Consider the following 16,496-nt stretch of genomic DNA (forward strand, 5'->3'; position numbering starts at 1 on the left):
ATTTTGGGGTTATGCATTAGAGACAGCTGCATTCACGTTAAATAGGGCACCATATAAACATCCGTTGAGACGACACCGTATGAACTGTGGTTTAACAAGAAACCTATACTGTCGTTTCTTGAAGTTTAGGGTTGCGATGCTTATGTGAAAAGTTTCAGCCTAATAAGCTCAAACCTAAATTGGAGAAGTGCGTCTTCATAGGATACCCAAAAGAAACTGTTGGGTACACCTTCTATCACAGATCCAAAGGCAAGATCTTCGTTGCTAAGAGTGGATCCTTTCTAGAGAAGGAGTTTCTCTCGAAAGAAATGAGTGGGAGGAAAGTAGAACTTGATGAGGTAACTGTACCTTCTCCCAAATTGGAAAGTAGTTCATCACAGAAATTAGTTCCAGTGATGCCTACACCTATTAGTGAGGAAGTTAATGATGATGATAATGAAACTTCAGATCAAGTTACTACCAAACCTCGTAGGTCAAGCAGAGTAAGTTCCGCACCTGAGTGGTACGGTAATCCTGTTCTGGAAGTCATGTTACTAGACCATGACGAACCTACGAACCATGAGGAAGCGATGATTAGCGCAGATTCCGTGAAATGGCTTAAGGCCATGAAATCTGAGATGGGATCCATGTATGAGAACAAAGTATGGACTTTGATTGACTTGCCCGATGATCGGTGAGCCATTCAGAATAAATGGATCTTCAAGAGGAAGACGGATGCTGATAGTAGTGTTACTATCTGTTGGAGTAATGGGCCACGGGTAGGCTAACCCGAGCCCCAGAACCTTTCAAGACATCGGGGCAGGCTGCGCCCCTCAAGACCCCAGGACGAAGAGCTGCCTTCTGAGAAGTCAGTGGCAAGACAGCCGACTGCCCACTCGCGGCCGAGTCCTGGGGACAACTTTAGGACAAGCCGACTCCTGACTGGCAACTTCTGGAGAAGCTGGCTTTGGGGAGTCGGCCCGCGACTCCAACAAACCCCATGCCCTCATCAAGAGGGACGGGACGGGGAGTGGCTACAGTCAAGCCCACTCCCACCCCTTACCAGGGGCAGGCATGGCTACAGCACGCCGTACCCGGGAAGATCTCCGCGCGGCATGGCACTGTTGCCGTGTCGGCCCTGACATCAGCACCAAAGGACCGAATCCTGCGCCCACGACGGCCTGTCTGTACGACCCTGGGGCGGCGGGTCCCACCAGCCAGTGAGACCCCAGGAGACGGCGAGTGCGCTCCCTAGTCGGACCCGTCGAGAGTCGGCCCCCGAGAGTCGGCCAAATCCTCCCTCGGGGCCCACGTGCCATTAATCAGATGTGACGGAGTGTGGCAATAGTGATCGCCCGCCAGGCGGCGGGGCTGTTGCCACGACTCCATGATCAAGCCCGCGTCATCAGAAGCACGGCTACAGTAATCAGCAGCCGGCAAGACCCGCCCGCGGCGGACGCGGCCTGTCGGCTCCGTACCTAGCTTGTCGGCGGGCCCCAGCAGTTGGCGGAGAAGACGGAGGCCGGAGACACTGATGGCTGGGCCCGCGTCCAGCCGGATTACCATTGTACCCCTAGGGGGTAGGCCTATATAAACCCCCAGGGCACCCATGCAAAGGGTTGGAATCCATTAGCCCTAGACCAGATCATATAGGGGGGAGAGAGCTAGCCTTGCCCTCTCCTGCCTCCAGAAAATAGCTCAAGGAGCAATCATGTAAACTCTTTGCCATAGTGATCATGCGGAGACCCCGTAGAGCAGCAGTAGGGGTATTATCTCCCCGGAGAGCCCTGAAGCTGGGTAAGATTCGTCGGCATGCATGTCTACGCCTCATCCCGTTTCCAGGCACCGGTGACGTTCTACTCGCCCCACCATGATAAGCCATCCTTTGGCATATGTCGCACCCAATCCCCGACATTTGGCGCCCACCGTGGGGCCTGGTGCACCGTCATCCGGAGACCTGTTCTGGACGGGAACCCTTTTCCTCCCAGGCGAGCGCAGCCAGCGAGGCACGCCAGACGGAGTTTGCGCCGACGCGCTGCACGGCGTTGAGATCGCCTGCGCTGCAAGTCGCCTCGCCGAACTTGTTGGCGAGGTTTGCATCACCGACAAACCTGCATCTGACGCGGGCGTGGGCGGCCCCGAGAGCCTCCTCGCGGGCCTCCTCGATCACCTCCACGTCGCCGGCGAGCCTGCCATGGACTTGGAGTCTGTAGGCTCCACCGACCCGATGCTGGTCGACTCCGACACAGCGTCGCTCGACGCGTTTCCCACTAATGTGGTGGTCTACGACGAGCCTCTCCCTCACACGGAGAGCGACGGAAGCACCGTCACCGAGGTGCTTGTCATCAGTCATGGCGAGCCCTCCGGCGGAGGAGCGCACGACCCGCTTGGCGCGGCGCTGCAAGACCTGACTGCACACCCATTCCGGAAGACGCTGACGCGGAGACGTTGGAGGTGCGCCGCCTCCAGCTCGTCGAAGGCGCGAAGAAGCTGGCTAGCATGAGACGCTTATCAGAAGCCTACCAGCGAGAGATGGATCGCGCTGTTGGTGGCTCACCAGCCCCAGCTGGGCCCAGCCACCTTGGCATGGTCCAGCAGCGCGGCGTCGCCATCGCCGACCTGTTCGGGGCAAGACGCCCTGTGTACGCTACACCTGCGGAGAACATTCGAGCCGCCCAGGCGGTGGCGGACGAGCTGGACAATTTCGACGGCGAAGAGCGCCGACTGATGATGGAGGGAGTCCAGCGGCTCCTCGACGCGGTTGCCGCGCAGAACGAGGCCGGCTGCCGCACAGAGGCACCGCAGCGGCACAACGACGACCTTCGCCGAGACCAAGGCGCGACGTCTCCAACGCCGACTAGCGGCACCCGAGGAAGAAAGGACAAAGATCCGACTGTCAGCCATAGTCGGACTCGCATGACCATAGAGCGCGATAGAGACGGCCGCCCGAGAGCAGTAGAACGACGGGACGACTGTCCGCCTCCTCCTCCTCGCAGGGAAAGGCGAGTCTCCCCGCCGCCTGTTGATCATCCGACTCTTGACGACCGCCTTGGCCGCCGAGAGGGAGTCGGGGAAAACGACGCCCGACACCGAATCGACCGGCTTCACCGATCCCTGGCGTTGGAAGAAGAAGACGAGTTGGGTCCGCCTTGTTTTGGGCCCCGCATTCGAGAAGAGCCCTTTCCTAAAGGGTTCATGCTCCCAAGAGACACGCCCAAGTACACTGGCTCCGTGAAGCCGGAAGACTGGCTAGTCGACTACTCCACGGCTGTCAGCATAGCGAACGGCAACAAGCGTGTCGCCGTAAAGTACGTTCCGCTCATGCTCCAGGGCACGGCCCGGACATGGCTGAACAGCCTGAAGCCCTGCAGCATCAACAGCTGGGTCAACTTCACCGAAGCATTCATCCGCAACTTCACCAGCACGTACAAGCATCCTCCCAAACCTCGGCAGCTCTCCTTGTGCATGCAAGGTCCCGACGAGTCGACTCGCGACTACCTCACGCATTGGGCCGAGCTTCGGAACTCCTGCGAGGGCATGCACGAGGTGCAGGCTATCGAGTCCTTCACCACCGGGTGCAGAGAACGCACCCTCCTCAAGCACAAACTCCTCTGCGACGAGCTAGAAACCCTCGACGAGCTGCTGATCATAGCAGACAAATACGCCACGGCCGACTCCTCCATGAAGGCGGAGATTCAAGTTAGCGCAACTGGTAAAGTGGCCCCTCAAGCTCCAAGAACTCCGGCGGGGGATGCCAGTCGGCAGCAACAGCAGAGCGACCACAAGCGCAAGGCCCCGCAGCCGGCTTCCAGCAGCCGGCATGTCGCAACAGTTGAAGACCAACGGCCGGATCGGCAACCTCTGCCCAAGCGACAGAAAGGCAGCAAGCCCAACTGGTTGCCGGCCTTCTCCTACAAGAAGACTCTGGATGGTCCTTGCAAGTTCCATAGCGGCGCGAAGCCATCGAATCACACCACCCGGAAGTGCCACTGGTTCACCAGGATCGCCAAGGGAGACGGCCTCCTACCTCCCCCGCCTGCTGGGCAGCCGCCTCCGCCTCCACCCCAGCAGCCGGCTGTCAGGCCAGTCGGCGCAGTACAAGACGAATACCCCAAAGAACACAGAGCCTACGTGGTGTTTACTAGTATGGCTGATGATCGACGCAGCAGGCGGCTGCAGCGACAAGAGGTGAATGCAGTAGCATCAGAGATGCCAGAGTTCATGCACTGGTCCAAAAAGCCTATCAGCTGGAGCAGGGCTGATCACCCAGAGGTGATGCCGAGTCCGGGCTCTTATGCCTTGGTCTTGGATGCCACCTTTGCCATGGATAGACGAGCTGCTCGTTTCTCACGAGTCCTGATAGACGGAGGCAGCAGCATTAACATCCTGTACAAGGACACCATGGAGAAATTAGGAATCAAGCAAAGACAGCTTCGGAACAGCCGGACTGTGTTCCACGGCATTGTTCCTAGGCTTTCCTGCTCATCAATCGGCAAGATCCTGATATATTGAAATTCAGTCGGCAATCACTTACCATCCATACCAGCGGCCTCGTCTTGAGCTTTTTTCAGATTTTGCTGAGCCAATTCCAAGTCTAAGTTGAGTTGCCTCTGCTTCTCTTCGAGTTCGGCAAACTTGGAGATAAGAGTACAAGACTTCTGCAGGAGGCAAGAGACAGGTCAATCGATAGGTTCGAAAGAAGTTCATTTTCGAGTGAATAAAACCTAAAGAAGTGGACAACAAGCTGTTCAGACCCCAGTCGACTGCCAGCACTCGACCGCGATCTCGGGGACTACACCCAGTGGGTGCACTTGGCGTGCCCCCACCGGTTCTGATCCCACTCGCCCGGCCCGCCGAAGTCGAGTGCTAGGAGTAAAAAAGAGAGAGAGAAAGAACAATTGTGTCATCAAGAAAAGAAGAACTCAGACCATAGTCGACTGACAGCAGTCGACCGCGGTCTCGGGGACTAAATCCAGTGGGTGCACTTGGCGTGCCCCCACCGGTTCTGATCCCACTCGCCCAGACCGAGTGGAAGAGCGAGACTACCAAAAACGACAGCAACACCCAGTGGGTACTCTAATTCAACGCGAACAACAGGAGATTGTGCAGAAGAAGATTTTTCGAGAACAAAAACAGTCGGAAAGTCTAATCACCTGGACGTTGGCCCGAAGAGCGGCACTAGCGTCGTAGGCAGCCTAACTGCTCTCGTGCACTATCTTCACCCGCTCCATCATCATATCAGCCTATCGAATGGCTTCCGCAGCAGCTTCCGGCTGGTTGTCTGGGACGGGGTAGCTGGTGAAAAAATATGTAGACGACCCAGGTGCAACTGCTTGAGGCTCTGTGGTGTGGAGTTGGATAGTTGAAGGAACCACAGGCGCAGTCGACCGCGTGGGATGCCCACTCGGAAAGGGAGAAGCGAACGTCACAGCGGCCCTTCCCGCATCTTCAGCTTGACAGACGGGAGGCGTTGTAGTTGGTTCCTGCCGAGCCACCCTGCCAGCTGTTACCTTCTTGCTCTTCCTAGGCTTAGGAGCCACATCTTCGTCGTCGTTCGGAAGGTCAATGATGTTGGGTGGAGCTGCAAGACAGAACATTCGACCCCAAGTGAACCACTCGACCCTAAAAGGATCAAGAATCGAAATCGCCAGAGTTCATACCTGGGTTAGAGGTTACCGCATCCTCCATTTCCTCGTCCCGGTACTGCTATGAAGAGGTCCCTGACGTAGCAGCACTGCAAAGGCCCACATTCAATCGGTTACACCCAGTTAATCGAATCCACATAAAGGACAATTCAGATGGTTACCCGGAGATAGTAGGAACGGTCACTTTGATCCGAGGCAAAGCTTTGGTCGGTTTGGAAGAGATGGCTTTCGGCACTTTCGGCGCTGGAAGCGGCGCGACCTTGGATTGCTTTGGAGGCTTCTCAGTCGGCGTCGGGGAAGACGTACTGGGGCGCTTCGAGGATTGCCCGATCGGCGCAGCCACCAAGTCCGGAGCGCGTGCCGGGTCATGAGTGTGCTTGGACCTCCTCTCCCTGCGAGGAGGCGGGTCGACTTCTTCCTCATCGGTCGATTCATCGCTCTCCTCGTCCTCCTCGGCTTCCGAATGCTCCTCGCTGCTCTTGCCCCCGCTCCCTTCTTCTTCAGCGCCGGGGTCCTGCACTCCGTTGGGCATCGAGTACATTTCAATGAGGGCCTGAAAGGATAACAATCAAAAGACATTCAGTCGACCACAAACGGGACATCACATGGTGAATTAAAAAGATACTTGATAAAACAGAAATATACCTGCTCCGGCTGGCGCGAGTTGTCGAATGGAATCACCCTCCTGGATCCCCGAGGGTTGTCTTTGTTGTTGGTGATTCCCCTCAACCAGTTCTCCAAGATATCCTCGCTGACCTCCTCCAGGTGGATCCGAGTGGTATCCTCGAGCCCAGAGTACATCCACATCGTATGATCGTGCGCCTGAAGAGGTTGGATGCGTCGACCGAGAAAGACCTCCAGCAGATCCATCCCTGTCACTCCGTCGCGGACAAGCTGGACGACCCGTTCAACCAGCTCCTTGACCTGCGCCTTCTCTTCTGGAACTACCTTCAGGGGAGCAGTCTTCTCCACTCGAGCCAAGGAAAAAGGAGGAAGTCCAGTCAACTAGCCAGGGGTTGGCTGATCCTTGTAGTAAAACCAAGTCGACTGCCAGCCCCAGACCGGGTCAGGAAGGATCATTGCTGGGAAAGTACTCTTGCTCCTCATCTGGATCCCCAGACCACCGCACATCTGGATCACCCGCGTCCTCTCGTCACTTGACTTGGCCTTTTTGACCGACTAGGAGCGGCAAGTCAAGATGTGTTTGAAAATCCCCCAGTGCGGTCGACAGCCCAAGAAGTTTTCGCACATGGACACGAAAGTGGCCAGATAGACTATGGTGTTCGGAGTGAAATGGTGGAGCTGAGCCCCAAAGAAGTTCAAAAAACCCCGGAAGAAAGGGTGGGGAGGCAGCGAGAATCCGCGATCTATGTGGGTTGCTAGGAGGACACACTCACCCTCTCTAGGCTGCGGCTCGGTTTCGTCCCCCGGGAGCCGAGCCGACTTGTGGGGGATCAATCCCCCCTCCACCAGGTCGTCGAGGTCGTCCTGCGTGATTGCCGAGCGGATCCAGTCGCCCTGGATCCAGCCCGCCGGCAGGCCGGACCTCGATGAGGATCCGCCCCGGCTGGTCCGCTTGCCCTTCGCCTTCGCGGTCGCCTTCTTCGCGCGTTCCAGCGCCGCCGTCTTATCCTTCCCCATGGTGGCAGATCAAGCTCAAGCGGAGGTCCGGCGACGAGGCAGAAGCGAGAGTGGTGGAGAGATCGGGAGAAAGAGAAGAGAGAATGCACTACTAGGAAAAGGGCTATAGATAGGATTGACACTAATGGCGCACCAGGGAACTAGTGCGCCACTACTATATACTAATGGCGCACCAGTTGGTGATGCGCCATTAGTGTGGAAGACACTAATGGCGCACTGGAAAATAGGTGCGCCACTAGTGATAAATTTTTTTTTCATTTTTACATACATACTAATGGTGCATCCTACCAAAGTGCGCCATTACTAGTTCTAACTAGTAATGGTGCACCAGACAGGGAGTGCGCCAGTACTGAATTTTTTTTATTCTTTTTTTTTTGCAAAACTACTAATGGCGCACCGCCTCACAGTGCGCCATTACTAGTTTAAACTACTAATGGCGCACCCTGTAAAAGTGCGCCATTAGTATATATATATATATATTTATTTATTTATTTATTTTTTTACTTTTCTGCAAAATTACTAATGGCGCACCACCTGCAGGTGCGCCATTAGTAACCAAGGTTACTAATGGCGCATTTGCAGGTGGTGCGCCATTAGTAACCTGGGACCCCAACAACATATTTTGGACAGCCACACCTACCCACTCACTTTCCCCACTTCATTCCCTCCACCTCCTTCTCCAAGCTTTCGGCTGCCTCCTCCTCCTCACCTCATTTCCACCATAGATTCATCAAAATTAAGTGGTGAAATTACCTTTTTTTGATAGGTAAGTAAGGGGAAAGCTATCTTCATGATGTAGATCTACTTTTTTTCTCCCTGGCTCGCTCCAACAACGTGCACATGCACTTTTTGTGGCCTAGCTAGATCTATGTATGTTTGTGGTGTTGCATGTGTTTGTGGTGTTGCATATATGTTTGTGTTTGCAGGTACCGGTATTTGAAATGCGATAGTTGCCAATATTTTGCCGGAATGTTGATTCATTTCCGTTTCGGCAAGAATTTTGGCACTATGCATTCTTTTTGGTCCTATTTTTAGGGAAGGTCATGCCAATTTTTTTCTTGGTTCTAAAATATCGTTTTGCTCTACCCCGCAGGCGATCATGGTCCGCACGATGACCGAAGGCATCGTGAATAGGTTTTTGAGCTCTGCGAAGACCGAGATGCTTCAAAAGAACAAGACAGAGATAAGATGTCCGTGTCGAAGATGCAAGCTGAAGAGCCTTATTGCGGACCCGGATTCTGGGCAGGTGCAGGACCACCTGCTCTTGCGTGGTTTCATGGATGGCTATCGGTGGCAAGGTGATAAAGATGACTATGAAGTCGTCCATGGGGGTCGGGCAAGAAATGAGGAAGGGCAACAAGACAAGTACCACCGCGGCGAGGGCGGGCGAGAAGACGAAGAATCTCCAGGACATGATCATTACGGTGATGTTGTACACAGTCATCATGTAGAAGATGCCGTACATGATGATGAGGAAGATCAAGACGAAGGGCATGATCATGAAGATGAAGATGCCGGAGCAGACGATGATGGAGGCTGGGTGCAGGACCCTCATATTCAAGAGCTGCTTCTCAAGCAGACGGATAACGCAAGAGCTGCCGCCCGAGAGAAAGCCAAGCTGGATCAACTGGAGATAGACGCGGTTACTCCATTGTATGAAGGATGTAGGCCCGAGGATACCCGCCTGAAAGTAACGCTCATGGCTCTGGAGATGAAGGTAAAACACAAAATGACCGACACATGCTTCGACGAGAACATGTCATTCTGGCACGAATGTCTTCCCAAGGGGAACAAGTGCCCGACCAGTTTCGAGGAGGCGAAGAAAATCGTGTGTCATATGGATTTACCGCACGTGAAATACCATGTGTGCATGAACAATTGCATCATTTATCGGGACGAGCACGCGGAGTCTACCATATGTCCGGTGTGCGGCGTCACTCGATACAAGAAGAGGAAGAAAGCTCCTCGAAAATCGGTGTGGTACTTTCCGATCACTCCTCGTCTGCGGCGGTATTTCACGGACCCTAAGGTAGCAAAGCTCTTGCATTGGCACACGGATAGGGAGGAGAAGAAGCGGGAAGATGACGGAAATGATCCGGAGATAAATAAAAAAGACAAGATGCTGAGTCACCCTAAGGATGCGAGCCAGTGGCAAGCGTTGAACTTCGAATACCCAGAATTTGGGAAGGATCCAAGGAACATCGTGCTGGGCGCGAGCACCGATGGAGTCAATCCGTTTGGCAGCCAGAGAAGCACACATAGCACCTGGCCTGTGTTTGTGTGGATATACAACCTTCCCCCCTGGTTGTGCATGAAGAGGAAGTACATTCACATGAGTATGCTAATTGAAGGGCTGAAACAACCAGGGAACGACATCAATCTGTATCTGCGGCTGCTGAAAGAGGAGCTAGACACGCTGTGGAAAATGCCAGCCAATACGTGGGACGCCACAGAGAAAGAATATTTCCCTATGAGAGCCGCACTGCTCACGACGGTGCACGACTATCTCGGTTACGGATATCTCGCGAGGCAGGTAGTCCACGGATTTTCTGGATGCGTAAGGTGCATGGATGACACAACGTATCACCATCTAGATAGAGATCCCGGGTCTTCGAAAACCGTGTTCATGGGACATCGAAGGTGGCTTCACGACGATGACCCGTGGAGGAAACGCAAGGATCTGTTCGATGGTGAAACCGAACCCCGAAAACGCCCGCGTACGAGGAGCGGCGAGGAAATAGACGAGTTGTTGAAAAATTGGAAAGATTGCCCATTGCCGGGAAAGAAGCAAAAGGCGCCAGAGCCAGGAAAGAAGCGAAAGGCGCCAGAGCCGCTGCTGAAGGTATGGAAAACGAGGTCTGTTTTCTGGGACTTGCCGTACTGGAAGATCCACCGTGTGCCTCGCAGCCTTGATGCCATGCATATCACGAAGAACGTGTGCGAGAGTCTGCTTGGTACCCTGCTCAACATGCCAGAGAGGACCAAAGATGGGCCAAAAGCAAGGGCAGACTTGAAATCAATGGGCATCAGGCATGAGCTTCACGCTAATGATGATGATGATGATGAGGCGAAGCAGGACACAGAAACTCATCGCAAAGGCAAAAGGGCCAAGAAGACCGGAAGTGACTACCCTCCCATGTGCTTCACTCTAAGTCAGGAGGAGATTGAGCAGTTTTTCACCTGCCTCGTAGGAGTAAAACTTCCTTACGGTTACGCAGGGAAGATAAGCAGATACCTAGACCCAGCGAAGCAGAAGTTCAGCGGGATGAAGTCTCACGACTGTCACGTGCTGATGACGCAGATACTTCCAGTTGCAATCCGTGGGATCATGGACGCGCACGTCCATGAAACGCTATTTGGCCTATGCAACTTATTCGACGTCATCTCTCGGAAGTCGATTGGCGTGAGGCAACTCAGAAGGCTACAGGAAGAGATCTTGGTGATACTATGCGAGCTTGAGATGTACTTCCCGCCCGCATTCTTCGACATTATGGTGCATCTGCTGGTCCATATCGTGGAGGATACCATCCAACTCGGGTCGACGTTCCTGCACAGCATGATGCTGTTCGAAAGGATGAATGGTGTCATCAAAGGATACGTTCGCAACATGTCACGTCTAGAGGGAAGTATAGCCAGGGGCTTTCTGACCGAAGAGTGCATCTCCTACTGCACGAATTATCTAGGCATCAAGAACCCCGTTGGTCTGCCTGTCAACAGGCACCTCGGTAGGCTCGCTGGATGGGGTCACCATGAGGGTCGCCGCGAAATGCATGTCGACTTCGAGGGTCGACTCGCCGACTTTGAAAGAGCAAACCTAGTCGCACTACAACACATAGACGTGGTCGATCCTTGGGTGGTAGAGCACAAAACCTTTATTGAGAAGACGTACAATGACCGAGGCCAACAGAGGACGGACGGAGATATAATCAAAGAGCACAACTCATGTTTCATGCGTTGGTTCAAGCAGAAGCTTCTGTCGTACCCTTTACATGAGGATTCTTCCGCGGAAGAACAACTCATATTCGCCTTGTCACAGGGCACCGAGCACAACCTGATGACCTATGAGGCGTACGATATCAACGGCTACACATTCTACACCGAGAACAAGGACATGAAGAGTGATGGTTATCAGAACTCCGGGGTAACGATGGAATCCTACACCGGTAATGACAAGGACAGATACTACGGAAGGATCGAGGAGATCTGGGAGCTGAGCTACGTTGGAGAGAAGGTCCCGATGTTCCGTGTCAGATGGGCCAAGAGCGTCCTAAAAGAAGACCGGTATTTCACCACCATGGTTATACCCGAAGCCAAATCCAAGACCGTGGGCGCAAACGTCACCGCGAAAATGAGCCATGGGTACTGGCTTCCCAAGTGGACCAATGCTTCTTCATTACCGACCCGTCAAAGCCCAGTCGTGTTGTCGTGAGGAGAGGCAAAAGGAAGATCATCGGAATGGATGGAGTAGCCAATGAGCAAGACTTCGACAAGTACGGCGACCCGAAGATCGAACATGACGACGACGATGAAGTAGTAGCACACACCACAAGAAGAAGCAGGACCACCCTACCTAAAGGACGTCCGTTCCACAGAAGAACTCCATTTGCGAAAATGAAGGGCAAGAAGATTGTGAACAGATAGCTAGCTAAGATCGATTGTATTTAAATCGTAGTCTTCATTTCTCGATTGTATTTCATGGGCACTTTTTGATATCATGAATATTTTTAAATTTCACGGGCACTTTTTGAATTCATGAGGACACTCGATCTCGATCCCCCTCCACTGCCGCCGACGAGCACCCGGCCCCCCGCACCCTCCCCCGCTCCACCGCCGCCAACGGGCACCCCCGCACCCTCCCCCGCTCCACCGCCGCCAACGGGCACCCCCGCACCCTCCCCCGCTCCACCGCCGCCGCCGATGATATTTTCAAGTAACAAATTTGAACATATTTTTTAAAAAATTATTACTATTTTTATAAAAAAATATTACTATTATGATTTAAACAAGTTTGAACATATTTAAACACAAATAAATATCAAACAACACTTAAAATGCAAAAAAAACATTGCGAAGCCTGGGAATCGAACCCAGGACCTCCTGGTGTGTGTGCTGCATGCTGACCAATCGAGCTAGTGGGCGGGTTGTGATGTGGATTGGGTTAGGTGCAATATAACCTGTGCTCGAACTGTAATAAAAAAACATTATAATGGCGCACCGCTGCGGGGTGCGCCATTGCTATCTAAAAAAAAGATTTCTAATGGCGCACCGAGGTGTGGTGCGCCATTAGTAAGCTTCCCCACCACCGCCGCCGATGATATTTTCAAGTAACAAATTTGAACATATTTTTTAAAAAATTATTACTGTTTTTATAAAAAAATATTACTGTTATGATTTAAACAAGTTTGAACATATTTAAACACAAATAAATATCAAACAGCATTTAAAAAGCAAAAAAATTATTGCGGAGCCTGGGAATCGAACCCAGGACCTCCTGGTGTGTGTGCTGCGTGCTGACCAATCAGGCTAGTGGGCGGGTTCTGATGTGGATTGGGTTAGGTGCAATATAACATGTGCTCGAACTGTAATAAAAAAACATTCTAATGGCGCACCGCTGCGGGGTGCGCCATTGCTATCTAAAAAAAGATTTCTAATGGCGCACCTAGGTGTGGTGCGCCATTAGTAAGCTTCCTCCTAGCTATCCTCCCTCTCCCTCACCAGATCCCCTTCGACGCTCTCTCCCTCGCCACCAGATCCACCCGCGCGCTGCCCCGACCCACGACGCAGCCGCCCCGACCCTCACCGGCCTCCACCCCCGCCGCCCCCGCACCCCTGCGCCCCGACCCTCGCCGGACTCCACACCCCCGCCGCCTCCAGAGAGACCACCCCTCACCCGATTCCCCCTCTTTCCCCATCGAGCCGCCTCCTCCTCGGCTCGTACTCGCCGTCGTCATTATCGCGACCACCGTCGTCCCCACGCCAAGATAGTGTGTCCCCCGGCTTCACCGTCGTCTTCCACGTCGTCTACAAGTCCAGATCGAGCCAGGGCACCGCCGAATGACGAGATCGAGATCGTCTTCTTCCTTCTGCCGTCGTCGATTTCGCCTCGATCCGCGCCGCCTCGACCGCCCCCGACCTCGCCGAGTTCGCCTACGCCCCCCCCCCCCCCCCCCTGTGAGCCCATCCATCGATCCCCTTCTTCCTTCGCGTGGATCCATCGCTGTAGACGCTGTTGCCCGCCTGACCCGAGCTCGCTCCGCCCCCGCGCCCTCTGGCCGCTTCGCCCGCGTCCTCCTGCAGTCACCTACGCCCGTCACCGCTGCTGCTCTATTGCCACCACCTGTTGCTAGCTGCACCGCGGTCGCTGCTTGCTAATGTTGCTAGCGCTGCAGCTACTGGCGGTCATGGCCATGGCCATGGCCGTGTGCTTTGTGTGCGTGTGTGTACAAAGCCGTATGGACTTTGTGTGCGTGTGTGTACAAAGCCTGTATTGATGATGCTAAACAGAGATAGGATAGTAGTAGTGGTGGCCATCTAGTTGGACTACTACTGCTAGGACTTGCTCCAGATTTTAGGATTTCTTTTCTTTTAGGATTTATTTTCTTCTGGGACTAGGTTTTTATTATTTTTCTATTGTGATTGTTTTTTGAGCTCTTTCTTTTTCATTTCCTACTATCCTTATCCTAATTATCTTAAATTGTTATGATGTGTGTAACAGGATTAGATCTTGGATTTGCTAGTGGACTTTGGGAGTTTCTTAGCCAGCTTGGTGACTCCATATTTTTCACTATTTCAGCAAGTCTTTTGTAAGCATTAAACTTTCAGCACTACATTTCTATCTTATGTGTACATCTGTTTGCTTCCAATTGCTATATATGTATTGTTGTTACTAAAAATGATGAAGCTCCTGTCAATTGCTATACATATATATGTGTATGATGATCCTCCTTTCCTGCAGTAGTATAACTAGGATATAAAGCACATTGAACTAACAATCTTGTATGGTGCCTAAACTATAATGATTCAGGAACATCAGATGACATAGCATGTGGATATTGACATAGGATGAGTAGATTAATAGGTGAGCCAAAAGTGATGGACAAACCTCATGCTAGGAATTCTCGAGGGTTGCAGTACATGGAATGCATTTGCAAATGCAGCCAAAACCTGATATATATACCAAAAAAATTGTATAGAAATATGCTAAATTTTCTGCTCTGATTGTTGCTCAAAGAAATTTAGCAAAAAAATGGGGTCCTGGGAGACGCCGCTGCTGCTTGAGGCCCTTGAGAGGCCCTTCGTGTCGTGATGATTTTGCAGGTACCCCGAGAGGCCCTTGAGTTTGCCAGAATGTCGATTAACTTCCGTTCCGGCAAATTCGGGTACTCCATATGTCCTATTTTCAGCAAAGGTCATGCTGAAATTTTCCGTGAATTTTAGCATGACTTTGCTAAAAATCGGACATATGAGGTACTTGCTACTAATGCATGGGCCGGGGTATCTTAGTACTTAATTAAGTAGGATCAACTGCCCCTTTATTCTTGCTGCATTAAACCATAGGTGGCAATAGAGCCAAGTGATTAGGCCCAACTTAGAAATTCTCCTCAGCATCGATAAACCCTAGATGATAAACCCAACATAGGTGGCAATAGAGCCAACTGATTAGTGCCAAGTGATTAGGCCCAACCTAGGGTGCCTCGGCATCGATAAACCCTAAATGATGAAAACTTAGCATTTAAGGTGCCTCGGCGTCGACAAACCCTAAATGATGAAACCTTGGCTTTTAGGGTGCCTCGGTGTCGATGAGAACCTAAATGATGTACGCTTAGGCTTTTAGGGTGCCTCGACGTCGACAAACCCTAAATGATAAAAGCTTAGCTTTTAGGATGCCTCGGTGTCGGCAAACCCTAAATGATGAGACCATGATCTTGTTCCTTGACAATAACCAACTTTTGACCAAACTTTTTTCCTATTTAGAGCAAAACATGGCCCACAATGATGAGGTCGGCGGTTCGGGCGGCAAGCAATTCTGGGAGCTGTCCCAGGAGTTGGAGGAAGAACCTCACCGCTATGAGGACGCCGCGGAAGACACCGATCCTGACTACACAACCCCTAGTGGCGTCGGGGATGACACCACTGATGATGGCGCCGCGGATGCCACCACTGATGATGGCGACGCACGCACAGATGGCAGCCAACCGAAGAGGCAACGGAAGGACTGGCGCCCGAACATGCTCGGCACCGTCAGGGAGGAATTTACTGAAGTGAACTCCGACGGGCATCCGACGGCGCCCAAACACGTAGTCAAGGGGTACTCGATTCAGCTTGGGTGCATTCTCCGGAGCACCGCCTCGATCAACACCGAGAACCTAAGGCATAAGGACCTAGGGAATTTGCACAGCCTCCTCTTCACGAAGCTGCACGAACGATACAAATTCCCCGCTGAGTTCGCAAACACACGCCTCTTGGGTAATAAAGTGAACGGTGCTGCCCTCACGACGATGAGCACGGCCCTGTCTACTTGGAAAAGCACGGTGAAGGCAATGATTGACAAAGGTGATAGTTATGAGAAGATCAAGGCAAAATATCCTTTGATGAGCGAAGATGACTACAAGGAGTTCAAGATCAAGTGCGAGAGCCCCTCAACCTTCGAATCAAGTCAGTGGGGGAAAGAAATGCGGCAGTTGAACATAGGGGTCCACCAACTCGGTCCCGGCGGTTACAGAGTGGCGGAGCCTGTATGGGACAAGCAGGACGCGGAGCATGCCGAGCAAGGCCTACCGCCCCGCTTCGAGAAATACAGTGACAAGCAGACCAGGAACTTTCACAGGGCCTAGTACAAGGAGGACCCGGTAACAAAGGAGCTTACCACGGATCCAAAGACCAAGGAGCTTGAGCTTGTTCTGGTAAGGAATACACCCCCGCGTAATTAGCTCCATATGGTTGCATTCTAATTAATCCCCAATATTTCTAAATGGTTCATGTTCCTTCCGCAGGACAAAGAAAGCAGTAGCGCAGGGTCGTCTCAGAGCTCCCCTTTCGACACCCCTTTGAATAGGGCATTGAACCTAATGAAAAACAGGGATAAGCTCAATAAGCCGATGTCAGCTGGTCGTGTGGCCGGCAAAGGCTTGTCCACAAAATAGTCGTCATACTATGGCACTGGTGGGCGAAAGGAGAAAAAGACCAGCTCGAAAAGCCAGTCGCGCGAGGTTGAAGCACTCAAGGCGCAAG

Source organism: Triticum urartu, chromosome 7 (genome assembly GCF_003073215.2).
Source record: "Triticum urartu cultivar G1812 chromosome 7, Tu2.1, whole genome shotgun sequence".
NCBI classification, from domain to species: Eukaryota; Viridiplantae; Streptophyta; class Magnoliopsida; order Poales; family Poaceae; genus Triticum; species Triticum urartu.